Source organism: Lepisosteus platostomus, chromosome 3, assembly GCF_059453375.1.
Source record: "Lepisosteus platostomus isolate fLepPlt1 chromosome 3, fLepPlt1.hap1, whole genome shotgun sequence".
Taxonomy (NCBI): Eukaryota; Metazoa; Chordata; class Actinopteri; order Semionotiformes; family Lepisosteidae; genus Lepisosteus; species Lepisosteus platostomus.
The window spans coordinates 39,046,538-39,062,944 of NC_142613.1; the positions used below are offsets into that span (position 1 = coordinate 39,046,538).

Consider the following 16,407-nt stretch of genomic DNA (forward strand, 5'->3'; position numbering starts at 1 on the left):
CGAAAACTAGGTACCTGGCTAATACCATCCCTATGTGTCACGGACGTCCAAATGGACTTACCGTGGAGAGGCAGGAGAGTGGAAAAAGACCCATAAGCGTAGCGGCGAGACGGGAAAAAGGCCCGGGCTCGTTAGTGCAAAGCGTTCAGGAGTGCCGTATAGAAACCTATGCCCTCAGGTAGCGGACGTGGGGCGACCTGGTGCTAGGCGGGTCTCAGGACATCCGAACGTCAATGCTGAGCGAGAGCAGAGTGCAAGACCCGGAAATATATAGCCCAAAGGAAAGAGAGGGACCGGAAGGACAGCAGGCAGGAAACTAGGGACAGGACAGAGAAGGAGCGCCCTCTGGCTGCAGAGGGCATGACACTATGGTGAAGCATGGTGGTGACAGCATCATGCTGTGGGGATGCTTCTCAGCAGCAGGAACTGGGAAACAGGTCAGGATTGAGGGAAAGATGAACAAAGCCAAATACAGAGAGGGACTTGAAGAAAACTTGCTCTAGAGCGCACACAACCTTGGACAAGGGCAAAAATTCACCCTTCAGCATGACAACAAACACAGCCAAGACAATGCTGGAGTGGCTTCAGAACAAGTCTGAATGGCCTTGTGTGGTGCAGCCAAAGCCCGGACTTGAACCCCATACAAAATCTGTGAAGAGACCTGAAGATTGCAGTTCACCGACGCTCCCCATCCAATCTGACAGAGCTTGAGAGGATCTGCAAGGAAGAATGGGAGAAACTGCCCAAATCCAGATGTGCAAAGCTGGTAGAAGCATACACAAGAAGACTCACAGTTGTAATTGCTGCTAAAGGGGGTCCTAAAAAGTAGTGAATAAAAGGTCTGAATACTTATGTAAATGGGAGATTTCAGTTTTTATTTTTAATAAATTTGCCACTTTGTCATTATGGGGTATTGTGTGTCGACTGATGGCAAAAAATAATCAAATCTATCCATTTTGAAATAAGTCTACAACACAACAAAGTTGAAAAAGTGTGGAGGGGTCTGAATACTTTCTGAAGGCACTTGTGAAGGAACAACTGCCTGGCCTTCACATTAATGAGGTAGTCAGATGCTGAATACAGGAAAAAACTTTATATTTGGTTTTACTTTTCTCAATAGCATAATGTTGTAATAAAAGAGCCCATTTGTTATAGAATATTGCTATTACTGGATATTTTTTCTCCACATGAAACATTTTCTTGTTACAATGGATTCAGGATTGCAGTAAAGTAACTCCGAACAATACAAATGAATGACAAAGGAGCCCCACTTCTCATGAAGCAGAAAATTTAGTATCACCAATCCTCTAATCAACATGGCTTTGGGAGATGGAAATAAACAACAGCAACTGTAGAAAACCCATAAATACACAAGGAGGAGAATACAGCCTGTTCACCCCATCCCAAAATCGACCATGACGCCCTGTTGAAAATGCAGTCTGTACAAATACACCATTTAGATTATCTATGAATAAGGAGATTAACAAAACATACTTTCTTCTAAAACACTCATGTAACGTTCAGAAAAAAATGTAATGATAATATCACAACAATAATGATGTTAATATATTCGGAAACATTAGCTGGCCTGTAACTTGCAACTTTTCAGCTCTAGACCTTTTCAGCACTTCTAAGCCCCAACATACTGTAGTATAGGGTGTGAAAATGCTTCTGTTTTTACAAAGGTGGTAAAATGTGATCTTCTGTACAGTTAAAGTCTGGATAGGATTCAAAAAGGAGCATTGTACACATTGTACTAGGCTATACAAATTTAAACTTTCCATTCAAAAACTAAAATGTAAGCGGAAAGTTTACTAATAATAACTAGTCGCATTAATAAACTTTTACTCCTTGTAACAGATTATTTATTTCCTCTCAAATAAAAGACTATAGTCAGTACCTCCCATATAATATAGAGGCAGTAACATTAAAGCTTGAAGTTGTTTTGCACATACACAAGCACAAGCTGCAGGAAAAACAAACGTTACAATTGTCAAGGGGTTTATTCTCATTCTTCAGTGTCATTCAAAATTCTAATGACCTTTCTAATGTGGGTAAAGCTTTGAATTTCAAGAAAACTGCCCTAAATGCAGCCAGGCAAAACCTTAATTACATAAGTTAGAAAAAAACAACACAGACTTCTTCCAAAATTAATAAATAGCATGCCTGCCATTTTACCTGATTGTGTAAAATGGACAGCAAAACACTGCAACTGTATGTACTGTGATCACTTGTCAAGGGAAATATTTTGATGCATAAAGAATACAGTGAAATTCCAACACAATGTATCTCCTCTTGCATTTTTAGATGTTTTTATATATAAATCAATAAAATATGACTCTTTTTTATATTTCAATAAGAAAGTCCGTGAAACACCATAATTTGAGGAAGTCACATTTAAGTAAACCTTGGAGCTGTTTATTAATTAATCTTATTATAATGAATTTGTACAATTTATGCGCAATAAAAATCCTTAGGTACACCAATTGCACAGAACAAGGTCTATGCATGCAGCAGAGGAGAAGGAAAAAACTGCTTCAACAAAGTCCTGTCTAATACTAAGGTAGCATAGCAGAATTTCAATATAATCTACAAAACCTGACAAGTCTTCAAATATGAAGATCTGCAAATCAGACCCAGAAAAGTTTTTGTGATCAAGGAGCCCTGCTAAATTCAAATTAATTCCTTAATACAGTTCTTTCCGATTAGTCCTGCACACAGGAGATAATGGCATTCATGTTGCTATACCTATGAATAGTAGCACAGATGATGATACCTTTAAAACCTTCTGGGATTGCCCATCATATGCACAAAGGTACTCAAGGTTTTTTCATTGCATTCTCTCATGGATAATTGATATGTCTCATTTCACAAACTCAACAGATTCCATACAAGACATCAAATGTTTCAAAAGACACATCAGAACTAATTTTACTACATTTTTGACAGATGCAAATATCTAAAACATCATCAACAAACTGGTCAAATATATTTTAAAACAACTACAATTCTGTACTCACCCGTGATTAGATTTGCTTGTTTGACGGTGAACAATGCACAGTTCCACTCAGAAACATTAATCTCCAGGTGTAAAATTCAAACTAATCGTGATGATGCGGTATCTGCACAAGCAAAGCTGTTTGATTGCTTACCTTACAATGAAGTTGTTGAAAAACAAGTAAGAGAGCACAGGTAAAAATGTATTTCAGGGTGACAGATACTTTAGAATGGCTTGAACCTGCAGATTTAACTGATGATAAAATGAGGCAGAATGCATTCCAGACTATCACGGTTTGCTCTGCTATACTGTGCATGTGAGAAGTGTTTGGGATAGAGCCAAGTGAAGAAATAATGAACTAAATAGAGCACACCTCTCACACTACTGCTTGTTAACATCACTCTCTCCCACCCTCAATATGATAAAGATCTATCCTGTTACTCTACTGTGCATTTTACATCTACAGCACATAATAAGTAATAAGGAACTGCTTGAGTTACAACATGTTCATTTAAAGCCCAGCTAAACATTACTTTCAAAATTCTTTTTAAAAAGAAAATAAACTCACTATCTATTTTATATTCAAAATATGTTTCAATGACTTCAAGGTAGTGACAAGGCACCTGTTTAATATTGAAAGAGTGTATATTACTTCTATATTAATTGCATGCTGATTAAAATGTCCAAGCTCCAAAAAAAGCATAATGAGATTATAAAGTAAAAGCTTTGAAAAATGTAATATTATTTCCCTGTAGGCAGTTAGCTGATTTCTAAGCTTGTGGTTCTCTTAAATGAATGATACTGATACTGAAGTGGCCACGTGTTAAAACATGTTCACAGACATGGAAAATAAATATTTCAAGGTGACAAGCAGATTCCAAAATATTTTTTTCATTATTAAAACAAGTCTAGTCTGTGAATGTTCTCAGCATTAGGATGAAGAAGAATCTTTCTCAATGAAAAGCTTTGAATAAGAAAGCCTACAAGACAGTGTTTGCAAAAGGCATAAAGCTTGCTTTGCATTAAACTGCACCTGTATAACTGATAAATGCAGATCCCTGTCTCATTAAATCAACTGTACAGAGTCTTACATTTCACTAACATGCATTTGTAATAGTTCCCCGAGACTGACCAGTTTTGGATGAAAATCTCTAATATCCGCCTTGAAAAGCCCTGCCTGGCGTGTTGTTTTCTGTAGGCTAGACACCAGTCTTTTTTTATTTTCAACATGGGCATAAAACCCCTGTTTCCCAAAAAAAAACGTTACAATTAATTATTCACATGTACTTAGAATACAGTTGGCTGTTCCTATAGAGTCAAGAATGCAGAACAAAGCTAACTGCTCATATGCTACTAACACCTGTCACTGAACAATAGAGAAGAGTTCCTGACATCAGCGCCTATTTTGATGGCATTCTACCAGCTTTTATGTCTTTTCTCAATCTGATGGCTGACTAAAATGTTTTTTGTTGCATTTTAGAAAGTTGGAGTAGAAGACTTAGATAACATAAAGAAACTACAGTAATCAATCACATTCTGACTAATGAATATTGGAAAAAATAAGTGGTGTATGTTAATGCTACACAGTATGGATCAATAACAAACTGAACTATGCTAAAACCCAACTAAATGTTTTCTGATCTTAAATATTACCAATCAATTGAAGAAGAATACTAAACATAGTAAATGTCACGCTCTTCTATCTACCTTTAAACCAATAATGTGTAGGCTATCAGTTTATTTTGTCCTGTTATTTACATTACTTTCGCATATAAGATTAAGACATTAAAATACTGGTATTAATAAAAACAAGCATTTTCTAATTAGAACATGTAGCATATCCTCTTTCTGCTAGATCTGATCCATCAGGGAGAGTTGCTTGGCTGATGAACTCAATACACTGGAACTCTGCTTGACATCCTTAAATTTTCAATTAGTATATACATCTGTTGTGTGTCTTCCCATTAGCAGCACCGAACCCACTGCATGTTAGCACTCTGCATATCCAGGACTGGTAATTCTAAATTCACTCAACTCGCCGTGAAAAAAGTTGATAATATCCAGAGAATCAAGAAAAAAAACCCAAGATATTTGTCTTTTCACAACTATTTTTTATTTCTTATTCACCAATTAAAAATTAAATTAAAACAGTACCATTTCTTAAAAAAAATATATATATATACTGTATATGCATAAAAAGCAATCACACACATTTGTTATCCAACAACTGTTATTAAGAGAAATGTAAAAAACATTGAAGCAGAATCCCATGATGAATTTATGTGCCATAAAAACCAGTTTTACGTATTTGGTTTCACCTATTTATTTTAGTAATATAAACAATAAAAGCACAACAATAAGTACCAGAGTAACAGAGTACAATTGTGTAGTGTAAACATGCTAAAGGCAGAAAGTAAATTATTAAAAAGGAACAGATCCCTTTCCAGGATTTCCTCTTCAGTGTGCAAGTACTGTATACACTGTGGTTTTCTGGCATTTAACTAAAATAACTGTAACCGGTTTTGCAACCTCAGATACTGTCTGCTGACAATTTGCATTTGTTGTACAGCTGTAGTTCCATTAAATTGCATGAATTTGAATTTCAAATAAACGGGAATCCAGAAGTGTCAATAAGTCTCCCTGGGCTCATGTTTCAGAATCATACCTTGCAGGTATTAATAACCGTCACATGGATCCAAGTTTTACAAATACAAATGGGATGTTTTCAGCTTGACTTAAAATTGCTCAGAGAAATATACAGTAGTTTTTATCACCACAAAGTTCTTTTTTGGGGTCACAACAGTCTCCCTGATCCTCTGCTCCTTAACACTTAAGGACTTATTATATTTTAGTGTGTCTCTGTATCCAGTTTTCACCTCTTCCTATTATACAGTACATTCTTGGGTTTCCGAAATCAGGTAAATACAAAGTAGCTCAGACTTCCAGAAAGAGCAAGAATCTACAAAAAATATTTAGCGCTGTACTTTTACCTGGTGCCATTAAATATATAGTATCAAACAAGACAGTTACAGAATCCCATACCAGGCTTCAGCAACACACTTCTTACAGAAAAGAATATGGCATGTGGGAATAACCTGCCCATCCCCCATCGTGTTCTTCACTGGCTCTCGCTCACTCTTTTTTTTGTGAAAACTGCATGTTAGATCCATAAATAAACCCATCAAGTAAATGGAAAAAAAATCTTCTAACAAAAATGCACTCAGGACAAAAATAGAAACATTAAAGTGACTTATCATCTACTTATATAGCTCTCATAATGAAGTAAACAGCATCTGCAAAAGCCGGATACAACAAACACCAACAGTAAGCTTCTCTATACTGTGGAGAAGAGTCATATTGGTACACTGATAACAGTGCAGGAAACATTTGCATATCTAAGGTTTTCCTTACTATCCTGCACACTGCTTATGAAGACACAAGCTGTTCCAACCTAGCAGCAGCAGAGCTAAATGTGAAAATGTTGAACATATTGATTCTGTGACATTTACTGATGTGTAAAGGGCTTTCTTTGCATTAATTTGCATTAGAGTGTATTTTGTGCAGAAAAAAATATCACAAATTGTATGATTTCCTGTTTTAAATTTAGAATCGGCAAATTATTTTTGTTATACTCACCCGATCTGGAATATGCTACTGTGTGCTTCTCATATCTTGGCTTGTAATTATGAACCCATTACATATGGGGAGTACAAGGAAGTGCAGTCAGACTCCTCCGACCCACCCACCTTCGAGCCATTTGTCTTTTAGTTTGTCTCAGGCACCAGAGCCCTGTACCAGAGGTTTGGTGCCGATGGGAAAAGAGAAACGTCCCTCACAGACAGGATCCTAGCTGATTAATCCCTCCCCGACCTTGATGGAGCTCAGCCAATTGTGGTCATGCTTGGACTGTGAAATGACCCAAACCCCGCAACCAAAGAGCTCAGCCAGAACTCGAAATACTTGTAATGTTGAAAAGAATTTGTCTCTACTCTTTCCATTTCCAATAAAGGATGAACTCACAAATGTATCTACCCATCTAATTTCTAACTGTTTTATTCAATACAGGGTCACTGGGGAGTTGGAGCCTATCTCAGTAAGAAATAGGCGCAAGGGAGGATACACCCCTGGACAGGATGCCAGTCCATTGCAGGGCACACAGACAGACAGACAGACAGACAGACAGACAGACAGACAGACAGACAGACGCACGCACGCACGCACGCACGCACGCACGCACGCACGCACGCACACACACACACCAGGGCCAGCTTTACCAGTATGTCCTTGGACTATGGGAGGTAAGTAGAGGACCCAGAGGAAACGCACGTGAACATGAGGAGAACATACAAAATCTTCTTAGATTCAGGAACTGAACCCAGAGCCCCAGCGATGTTAAGTGGTAATGTTATCCACTGCTCCACTATGCAGCCCCTCACAAATTTAATGGAGAGTAAAATATTTTGTTTTCTCCCACAATTGTTAAAATGTGTGAATGCATCAATTATACAGTTTGATTTCATAGCTTGCGGTTGCTAATAATGAACAAAAAAACCTACAAATGTAATTGCTGCTAAAGTATTTACTCAGAGTGGCAAAATGTTTTCCAATCAATATTTTAGAGATTTGGATTTTCTTTGCATTTTTTAATGATATTTAACTTCTTTCACCCAAAAAAGTGTTCAGTCTGAATACTTGAATACTTTGTGAATAACGTGAATACTTTTGCAAGGCATTGTAAATCATGTATACTGTAATTTGTTGAAAGCTTACATAAGAGGGTGGAACACATACAGTAAATGCATTTACTTCTGGTCACTTGCTTTATCTTTGTCTGAGTTTGTATAAAATAAATCTGTCCTAAGAACTTTAAAATTCATTTTTTTCTCATCTTAGCAACCACAAAGGTCTTGTTAGTGAACTGTAAATCCAGCTTTCACGTGATGGGCAAGGATGATTGTATCCACACTTGCCATTTGAATTTTTGGTTGATACATTTGACCAAAAATGGTCAGTGTCAGCAATAAGCTAGGAGCCAGTCACATAATAAAGTATAAATTCTGCTTACAATGTAATTCACTTGCCTTCAAATCGGTCTCTTCTTGACTGACCTTTTTTGCTTTGAATTAGAAAATGATGGTTGCTATTCAGAGTATATACTAAAACATGCTATTATAGCAACTAAAAATATTCTAAAATGTCATCACTCATTACATTTTCTTTTTCTGTTTCAGTTAGTTCCGGATTCAAAATTATCCCACATTAAAGAGAAACAAACCCCCAACAACAGAAACATCCCAAACTGCCCAAATAAGTACCTATAATGAGCACTTCACAAAATTATGGTTTCTGCCCCCTTGACCTTACCAGCTAATGTAGCCTGAATAATAAGATACCACATTTTTTTCCACAGTCACAGAAATAGAACACTACCTTATACAGAATAGGTTAGCAACAGAGTTAGGGGTTAAGAGTTTACTACAGTTCATTAAGTATGTGTACAGTACTGTACATTATAAAAAGACCTTTGAAGATGACTACAAAGGACTTTTAATGCTTCAGTTACTGTTTACCCAATTAGAAGAAAAGGTGAAATTTGTGGAATGTTTTCATCATGATATCCCGATGAGGATATAATACATATGCTGTAGTCAAAGACAGAAACTGGTACACCTCATTACTATGTAAATTAACACTAAAAAAAACAGATCTCCTCCCCTTCATGGTAACCATTCTTTAATTGTCAGTATATATTTGCATTACTTTACATTGGGGGTTCCCTGTTGATAGTTATAGCTCAAAAGGGCGTCACTCATTTAAAAACTTAGGGAAACATGGGCTACACTAGAAGTGCTGAGTGAATGTGCTTCTTTTTCTTTGCAGGGGGCTTCTGATTTACTAAAGGAAATTTCCTGTACAAAAATATTTGTCTTTTAGTATTTTCTGTTTATTACAAATGAATATGAGTAAGAGACATATCACTGATGGACCAGTGAAGAGAGTCAAAAGTGAAAAAACAACCACATAAGTAACCTTCAACTGTTAAAAAAGTACATAAGTCAACCTTGGGTTTAGAATGTTTTGCAGTTCCTTTCTTGATAGTTAGGATGTGTTTTCTTTGGTGTTCGCAGAGAAACAGACTGACCTTTCCTAACAAACAAACACCACACAGATGTTGCTCCTCTATGACATCACAAATCTCCATAGCAACCTGTTAAGAGTGACTGCTAGACTGTAATAGCTTATGTTATTGCAGCATCAAGCCAAGAGCAGCATAGGAAAAGACCTTGTTTCACACATTCCCCACCAGCACTTTACAGTACATTGGGACCTAACAGGTTGCCAGTGTATTTATAGGCATTATTCCTCTTAGGTGCTTTCTCTCATTGGACCACCTTAAATAATGGAACATAACCCAAATTCAAAAAAATATATTTTGCAGTTGCAATGTCATTATAAACAGCCTGTATAGTCCAAAGCACACAAATTAAATAAACCCGATTTAATTAAAATATATTGCCATATTGATGGAAACATTCTTGCAGTGTTTAATATAATTTCAAACTCACATTTCCTTGAATTTCTAGATTATACATTTTTGCAAACCCTCCAAAAATGGAAGATGTTTTTTACAAAATAAAAATCTAACACCAGTTAAATATAACATATGTTTGATTTAGATTTTTTCAAGACAGTAAATCATTTTTTCTTGAATTATAATTTTAACCTAATAAGGATATTTCCAGCATTTGAAAAGGATGTGTAAAAACTTAGAGACATGAGAGGAATGCACATGTTCATTTTTGGAATGGCAGAAAACTTAATTGTCATCTTTCCATTACACAAAGCAAGAGCTATTATAAATACAAGGATATCCCCTTGCTTGCCAATTTGAATACAAAATAAATGCTTAAAATGTATTTTGGTGTGCAGAAAAATATTTTTTGAGTGTTGTTCCTGAAGTGGTAACAGATACTGTGTGCAAGAAACACAGCAGTTCCTGCAAGGATCTCGATGCGCGTCCTGTCCCTATAAAGAACAACATGAGTTCTATCATTCATCTTCAAAATGTAATGTTTGATCATATCTAAAAGAGCTGGACACTAGGGATTGTGAATGTTAAAATTCTCCAGCTACTGGTTACAAATTGTGTTCACATCCACCCAGTATACATTTGGAAGTTAGATCACTTTAAGTATTGTTACAGACATCAGGACTTGAAACTGGCAGGTAGTAACAGAACCATCTGAAAGCATCTAGCTAGCATTCACAGTAGATACAATTTGTGGTGCTGTAGACACCTTACCCTGGCCAAATACCTATCTGTCAACACTGCCTTCCACAGGGATATTGGACAAAAAATGGAAAGAATTAATTGTGTGCTGAATTAAGGTTTGAACTGAGGTTTGTTATTGACCAAGTCCATGTCTAGCCAATGGAATGATTTTCAAAGAACTGTGCTGTTTAACCCATTCAATTTGACTGACAAGGTGTAACGGTATGGGGTGCAATTAATGTTACAAACTTGTTGAACTGGGAAGCCATGCTGCCCAGTGGTATGCAGTCGACATCTTGCACTATTTGTGCACCCTGATGGACGCAGTGCTCTGAATGGTCAATTGGTGTTGTTTACGATGGTATAATATGAACCCAGCTGTACGCTAATGGTAGAACTTGGACTCTCATTTTTGACAGCAATACCCACAGCTGTAGCATATGACAGAACTTTTGCAGGTCTTGCAGTGTCATTGGACAGCTCTCCCACAAGTCTGTGTCAGTTAATGTCTCATAGACTTCAGGCATGTGTCACGACACTGAGTGGTCCCATCCATGACTTGACATCGCTAATCAGGACTGCATGTTTTCATTCTACAGTATATTTTACATCGTAGCCAATCAGCACTAGTGTGGACTGGGGCTGTTTCGTCTTACAGTATGGCCTTCATTCATCCATCCTTTATCCACAGCCACTTCATCCTAAAGAGGGTGGTGATGAATGGAGCCTAACCTAACCAACACAAGGTGCAAAATCCATCCCTAGTTACAGTCACACAAACAAGGATAATTTGGAGATACCAATCACCTCACCCGTACTACACTGGAGGGAGCAAGGAAGCCAGAGCTCCTGGAGAACACTGGGAGTTGATGATAATTCCCCGCCAGCCTAATAACTAATATGGTGAGACAGCAGCACTAACCAATATGTCACAATGCCACCCATTAACATTTATTGAGTCATCAAATAATGTCACACCTAGAATTTCATTTTGTATACTTAAGATTTAATAAAAATTAGGTTATAACTAAAGGACAAAATGATAAGAATCATTTTTGGATACATTTGTTCAGGAAACCTTGGTGCTGTATAACACACAGCTATATCCTGGGGGCTGGCATACAAAGAAAGTATTAAAGAAACTGAATAATATAATAAAAAAACTACAATAGAATGATTAGTGTATCCAGGGCAATACTTTAAAATCAATTACATCAGTTACAACAGCCAGCCAGTATGAAATGTAATCCTTTGCAGATCAGTGAAGGCAGACAAATTCATTTCAGAATGTTTTAAAGATTTCTTTTTTAATACAAAAAGCACATTTGGTGTTAAGATGGTTGTATGTGAGATATTATAATTGTGCTAATTTAAATTTGTGACAAAGACAGCATCTGCATCTAAAATTTTGTTCCTACAAATTAAATAAATTATCCCGAATTTCACAAATTAAGTGATGTCATCCTAACCCAACAACACACCCCCATAAGAGGTAGGAGGTACTGACATTAATTACAATTCTGAAAGTCAATGTAAAAATGCAGTAAACAAACAGGAAAGGTAAAGGTGGCATGCACAGGCAGGCTTTTAAAAATAAGTAATAAAAACCTGGATGAAAGGCAGAAGGTGCATTTTTGATAGAAGCAATCTGCATGAATAGCAAGACCATTTGTGGAATAGCTGTGCAGTCTAAATTGATATAATCTAGGTTCACATCACTTTAACACATCAATTAAAGTTCTAAATTATTCATGAGGTCAAAATTCTTTAAATTTGTCCAAATCTGATTAACTAATTGTCTTTTACAGATCACATTAAAAATTCCATGTGAAATCTACTTTCCTCTTTAGACTTAGGGGAATTTTTTTTTCTTGCTTTTACTTTATGTTAAGTGAAAAAGATTATGATAACTTGGCATGAACAGCTTTCACAATAAAATGACATACCTAGTATCACCATTTTATCATGTTCTAATAGATTTAGCTTTATTTTGTGAACAAACTGGACAATAAAATCATTGAAAAGATTGAAAAGACTATCAACTCTTGAAATAATAGAATATCACTTCAGAAACAATGTGTTTTTATTATTAACATCACTAGGAACAGTTATGTTAGTGGCACATTAGTACTTTGTACATTCTAAAGAAATGAACAACATTACATATACTGTAAATAGACATACATTATGAGGTTTTGTACATTACTCCTACAGTATACAGTACGCCTCACACTTGGCAAACTCCTTTCTTATTCAAACTCCAGGGGAATAAAACCCTCTTGTGTTGTATTTTGCGAATGAATTATTTAAAAAATGTGAATGAAAACCATCTCATGACTTGAATTTGCTGTCATGAAGATGACAATATATATCCCTATGAAAGTGGTCATTTGCATCCTGATTATTTTAATTTCAGTTTTGTGTTACTTGTCTTATATCAAGCATTATCATATAATTATGATTCAATAATTAAAATAAGGGACCTTGCATTCAGTTCAATTCTGCACCCAGTATCTGTGTGGAGGTTTGTGTCTTCCCTGTGTTTGCATGGGTTTCCTCTCATAGTTCAAAGACATACAAGGCAGCTAATTGGCTTCTAGGATTGGCCCTGGTGTGAATGGGTGCTTGTCTGTGTGTGTCCTGCAATGGACTAGTGCTCCACCCAGGGTGTAACCTGCCTCGCGCCCATTACTTGCCGAGATAGGCTCCAGATCCCCCATGACCCTGAACTGGATGAAGCAGTTAGAAAACGGATGGGTGGATGAAAATAACATTTAGAATAATTATCACGCTTAACTGACTTTTCCAAGAAATATTGCTTTCAGAAAAAAAAAGACAGGAACACAGATAATGAAAAATGTAAGTGTAACGGTGGTTCACCAACTAAAATACATACTTTATCAACAGGCTTTCATATCCTGCTGTGTTACTGATTTGCTTATCCTGAGCACTGCCTTTCAAATGCATTTGAGAAGCTTTTTATTTGGGCTATTAACACTAATTTGCACACTGAGTAAAGATCTAAGTGCAGTGATGTAAAATATATACATATATAATAGGAAAACAACAAGTAAGAGTAAAACAGTTCTTAAACACTGTAAACCACAGGGTTGCTGTTATAAAAATCCTTGGAATTTTACACTTATAATTTAAATGTTTGAATAATAATTTGAAATATTTCCAGGGCCTTAGTTATTAACCTCTTCTGTAATGTTACAGTATAAGAAATATCTTTGTTCCAGACAGCAGCTATAAACTGCCTACCATTTTGAATTGTTCCATACTGTAAATTTAATAATACATAATAACTTGAGGTCTTCCACATATAAACTTACTTCCTTAACTCATTTTAATCAAAAGTAATGGAGCTCTGCTGGTGATTTTCTAGGGTTGGCATTGGTAGGGCAGTCAGATTTCTGCATAAAGATCACAGATGTGCCTTGTGATGACTAATGACTAATGTGACTAATGTGATGACCTGGTTATGACTGATATGATTGTAAATAATTTAAATCAATGTTGTTTTTTCTATGGTCATGTTGTGTATTGTGTGTTGTTTTTGTATGTGCATGTTGTATACTTAATACAAAACAGAAGAAAACAAAAGTGAACAAATAAAAGCACAGCAAGCTGATTAAGTAAAATTAAGAGTAAGATTAGACTGCATAGCAAAAATAAAAAGACAGGTACTTCGAAAAAGGAGGCAGTCGCATTGTTTTTTATAGATTTGTGATGTGTGTTATAGTACGTGAATGTGGTGTTGTTTAACAAGAAGGTTAAAGAAAGAGGGTAAGAAATAGAATATCTCAAATTTACAGTTCTATGTATAAAGCACATTAGGATGCTAAGCCATGAAAAGCACTATATAAAATATGACTTGACTTGAATAATTTATTCTTAGTATACTCAGACAAGGTATTAGGTATTTTAGATTTTGCTTTGTAAAACAGTCCTATACATTTCCTCCAGTTGTCAAATAATGTGTCTCATACTGCGTGCTGGTATTTCTTTTGTGCTACTTCAGCCACACAATAAGCTAGATACAATTCATGGTTCACACATCTTTACACATCATAGTTGTTAAATTGTAGTTAAATGACAGGTCATGTGCTTTTATTGTCAATAAAAGTCTGAGTATACTGGTATCCATGAACTTATTACTGCCTCTAATGAATGTACTGTATTTCAGCATGTTTTTCCAGCCAAAATTTTAATGTTGGAATAAGAATGACAGAATGTACTGCAGACAGTACATTCTTCCTGTTGTCTCTGATTTATAATTCCGGCATCACTAAATGGAGGAGTGAATTAAAAATAAACTAAAACTATGATAAAGAGTTTGTAACAAAAGAGTTAAGTCACTAACGTGAACTGCAGCTTGTTAAGTGGGGTTTTAAGGCCTTATTAACCTGCTTTTCAAAAATATCTTGCTATTCCTAAAAACATCAGCAATACACAAGCATGCAAACATCAGTAGGCAATTACATAAAATAAAGAGGAGTAACACTCTTCAGGTTCATATAGTTGGTGAATGATTTAATGCTTTGAAATGTTTAATCTTTAATGGATTCATATTATTATAGGAAACACACAAAACTTGACAGAAAATAAGTATCTGGAGTGCTACTACTTATGTGTTAGCATATGATTAGTATACAATTTTTCTTAATCTTACTTTATGTTACTAACATGCACAATCACCATTTCTAATACAACAGATGTGAGACTTAGGAGGATTTCAATAAAAACTTATTTATTTAATATATATTTAATATATTTAAATATAAATATAAATTTAAATTTAAATATAAGAATTTAATATATTTAATTCTTATTTGCATGTTATAGAAAGGATACTGCAGTTGCTAAACTTATTCTTACAGTATATTCTACTTTACAGGTCATGTATTACTGATCTACAGTATTTGATAGTCTGTCTTTAAATTATTTCTACTTAGGAGGTAAATATAAACAGTAATAATGAATGCAAATCCATACTAAATACTGAAAAAAGTAGATTCATCATTTGGAAGCACAGAGTAAGAATATGTCATAACAGATACATGTATTTTTTTTTTTCAGAAGCTGATAGTATTTAATGTATTTCCGAAACACATTAGGCCTAATATTGACAACATTGACAATGACAACCAAAATAATGTTGCATGTGTAAAATGGAGTTAAATTTTCTACAATAAAATACATTTAAATTATATGACTATTTTAAAACATAAATTATACTCATGGCATTATGTGTTAATACTAAAACAATTTGAAGAGTAACATAAGAATGCATTGAAGTGTTATAGTATTTGAAATGTTTTATTTTTCAGTCATTGATTTGTTCACCATTTAAACTTAAATTAATAGACATTGGACCAAATTAATAATGTTTTTTTGTTTTCATTTTAAAGCTTTATCAGGTTAACAAAATATGTTTCTTGATTATAAATCTCTAATTGACATAGTAAGTGAACAGTGTATTTGTGCAAAACTCTTTTACATATAAATATACGCATTGCTGAAGATGAATAATGAATGCATCCATGTGCTTTGGTTTCAAAATGTTAAACTGTATTTCAGAATGAATCCAGAGAAGATGGCAAAAATAAAATATTTTAGCTTTTGATCGACACGGTATTTCAGTACTTTATTTTGGTAAAATTTCGAATTAACACAATGAGAGAATGAAATTTAAAGGGCTAGCGTACTTAATATTTTAATGTTAATCATTTACTCGTCTTAGTTCCTATGTCTTATAATTAGCTGTAGAAGTTCACAATTCTAGCACACTGCTAATGCTCCCTTGGTACTAACTGTTCAAAGGAAGAAACATTCAGTTCTTGCTTTTCTGTACAAATTGTTCTCAACCATAATCATCCAAATTAGTCCAGTACATGTACCAAAAGAAGCAAGTCATATAATTGCCTTGTTGTATTATCTTCTTTTTAAAGTAGACGAGATGTTTGTGGCCATGTTGAAAGCTGCTTGTTATGAGTCTGGATCTATGGTACAGAAGACTGCATACAGTATATTAATTTTAGTAAGATGAGAATTCTCATGTAATTTTTAATATAGATTTTTTTAAATTTTAACTACAATCAGCTTTTGTAGTGCTCATAATGAAGTTGTACTT

General features: G+C 35.1%; 1 protein-coding gene across 9 annotated transcripts in view; it reads right to left on the bottom strand.

The window, feature by feature from the left end:
* LOC148674869 (1-phosphatidylinositol 4,5-bisphosphate phosphodiesterase beta-4) overlaps window positions 1-16,407 on the bottom strand; it is a 154,020-nt gene that overhangs the window by 66,966 nt on the left and 70,647 nt on the right. Inside the window, exon 1 of one of the 9 annotated variants that reach the window (XM_088625577.1) lies at window positions 6,635-6,807. The exons of 6 other annotated variants lie outside the window; for them this stretch is intronic. The gene's annotated coding sequence lies outside the window, so the exon portion shown is untranslated. 2 more of the 9 variants (XM_088625579.1, XM_088625578.1) reach the window with 2 other exon arrangements.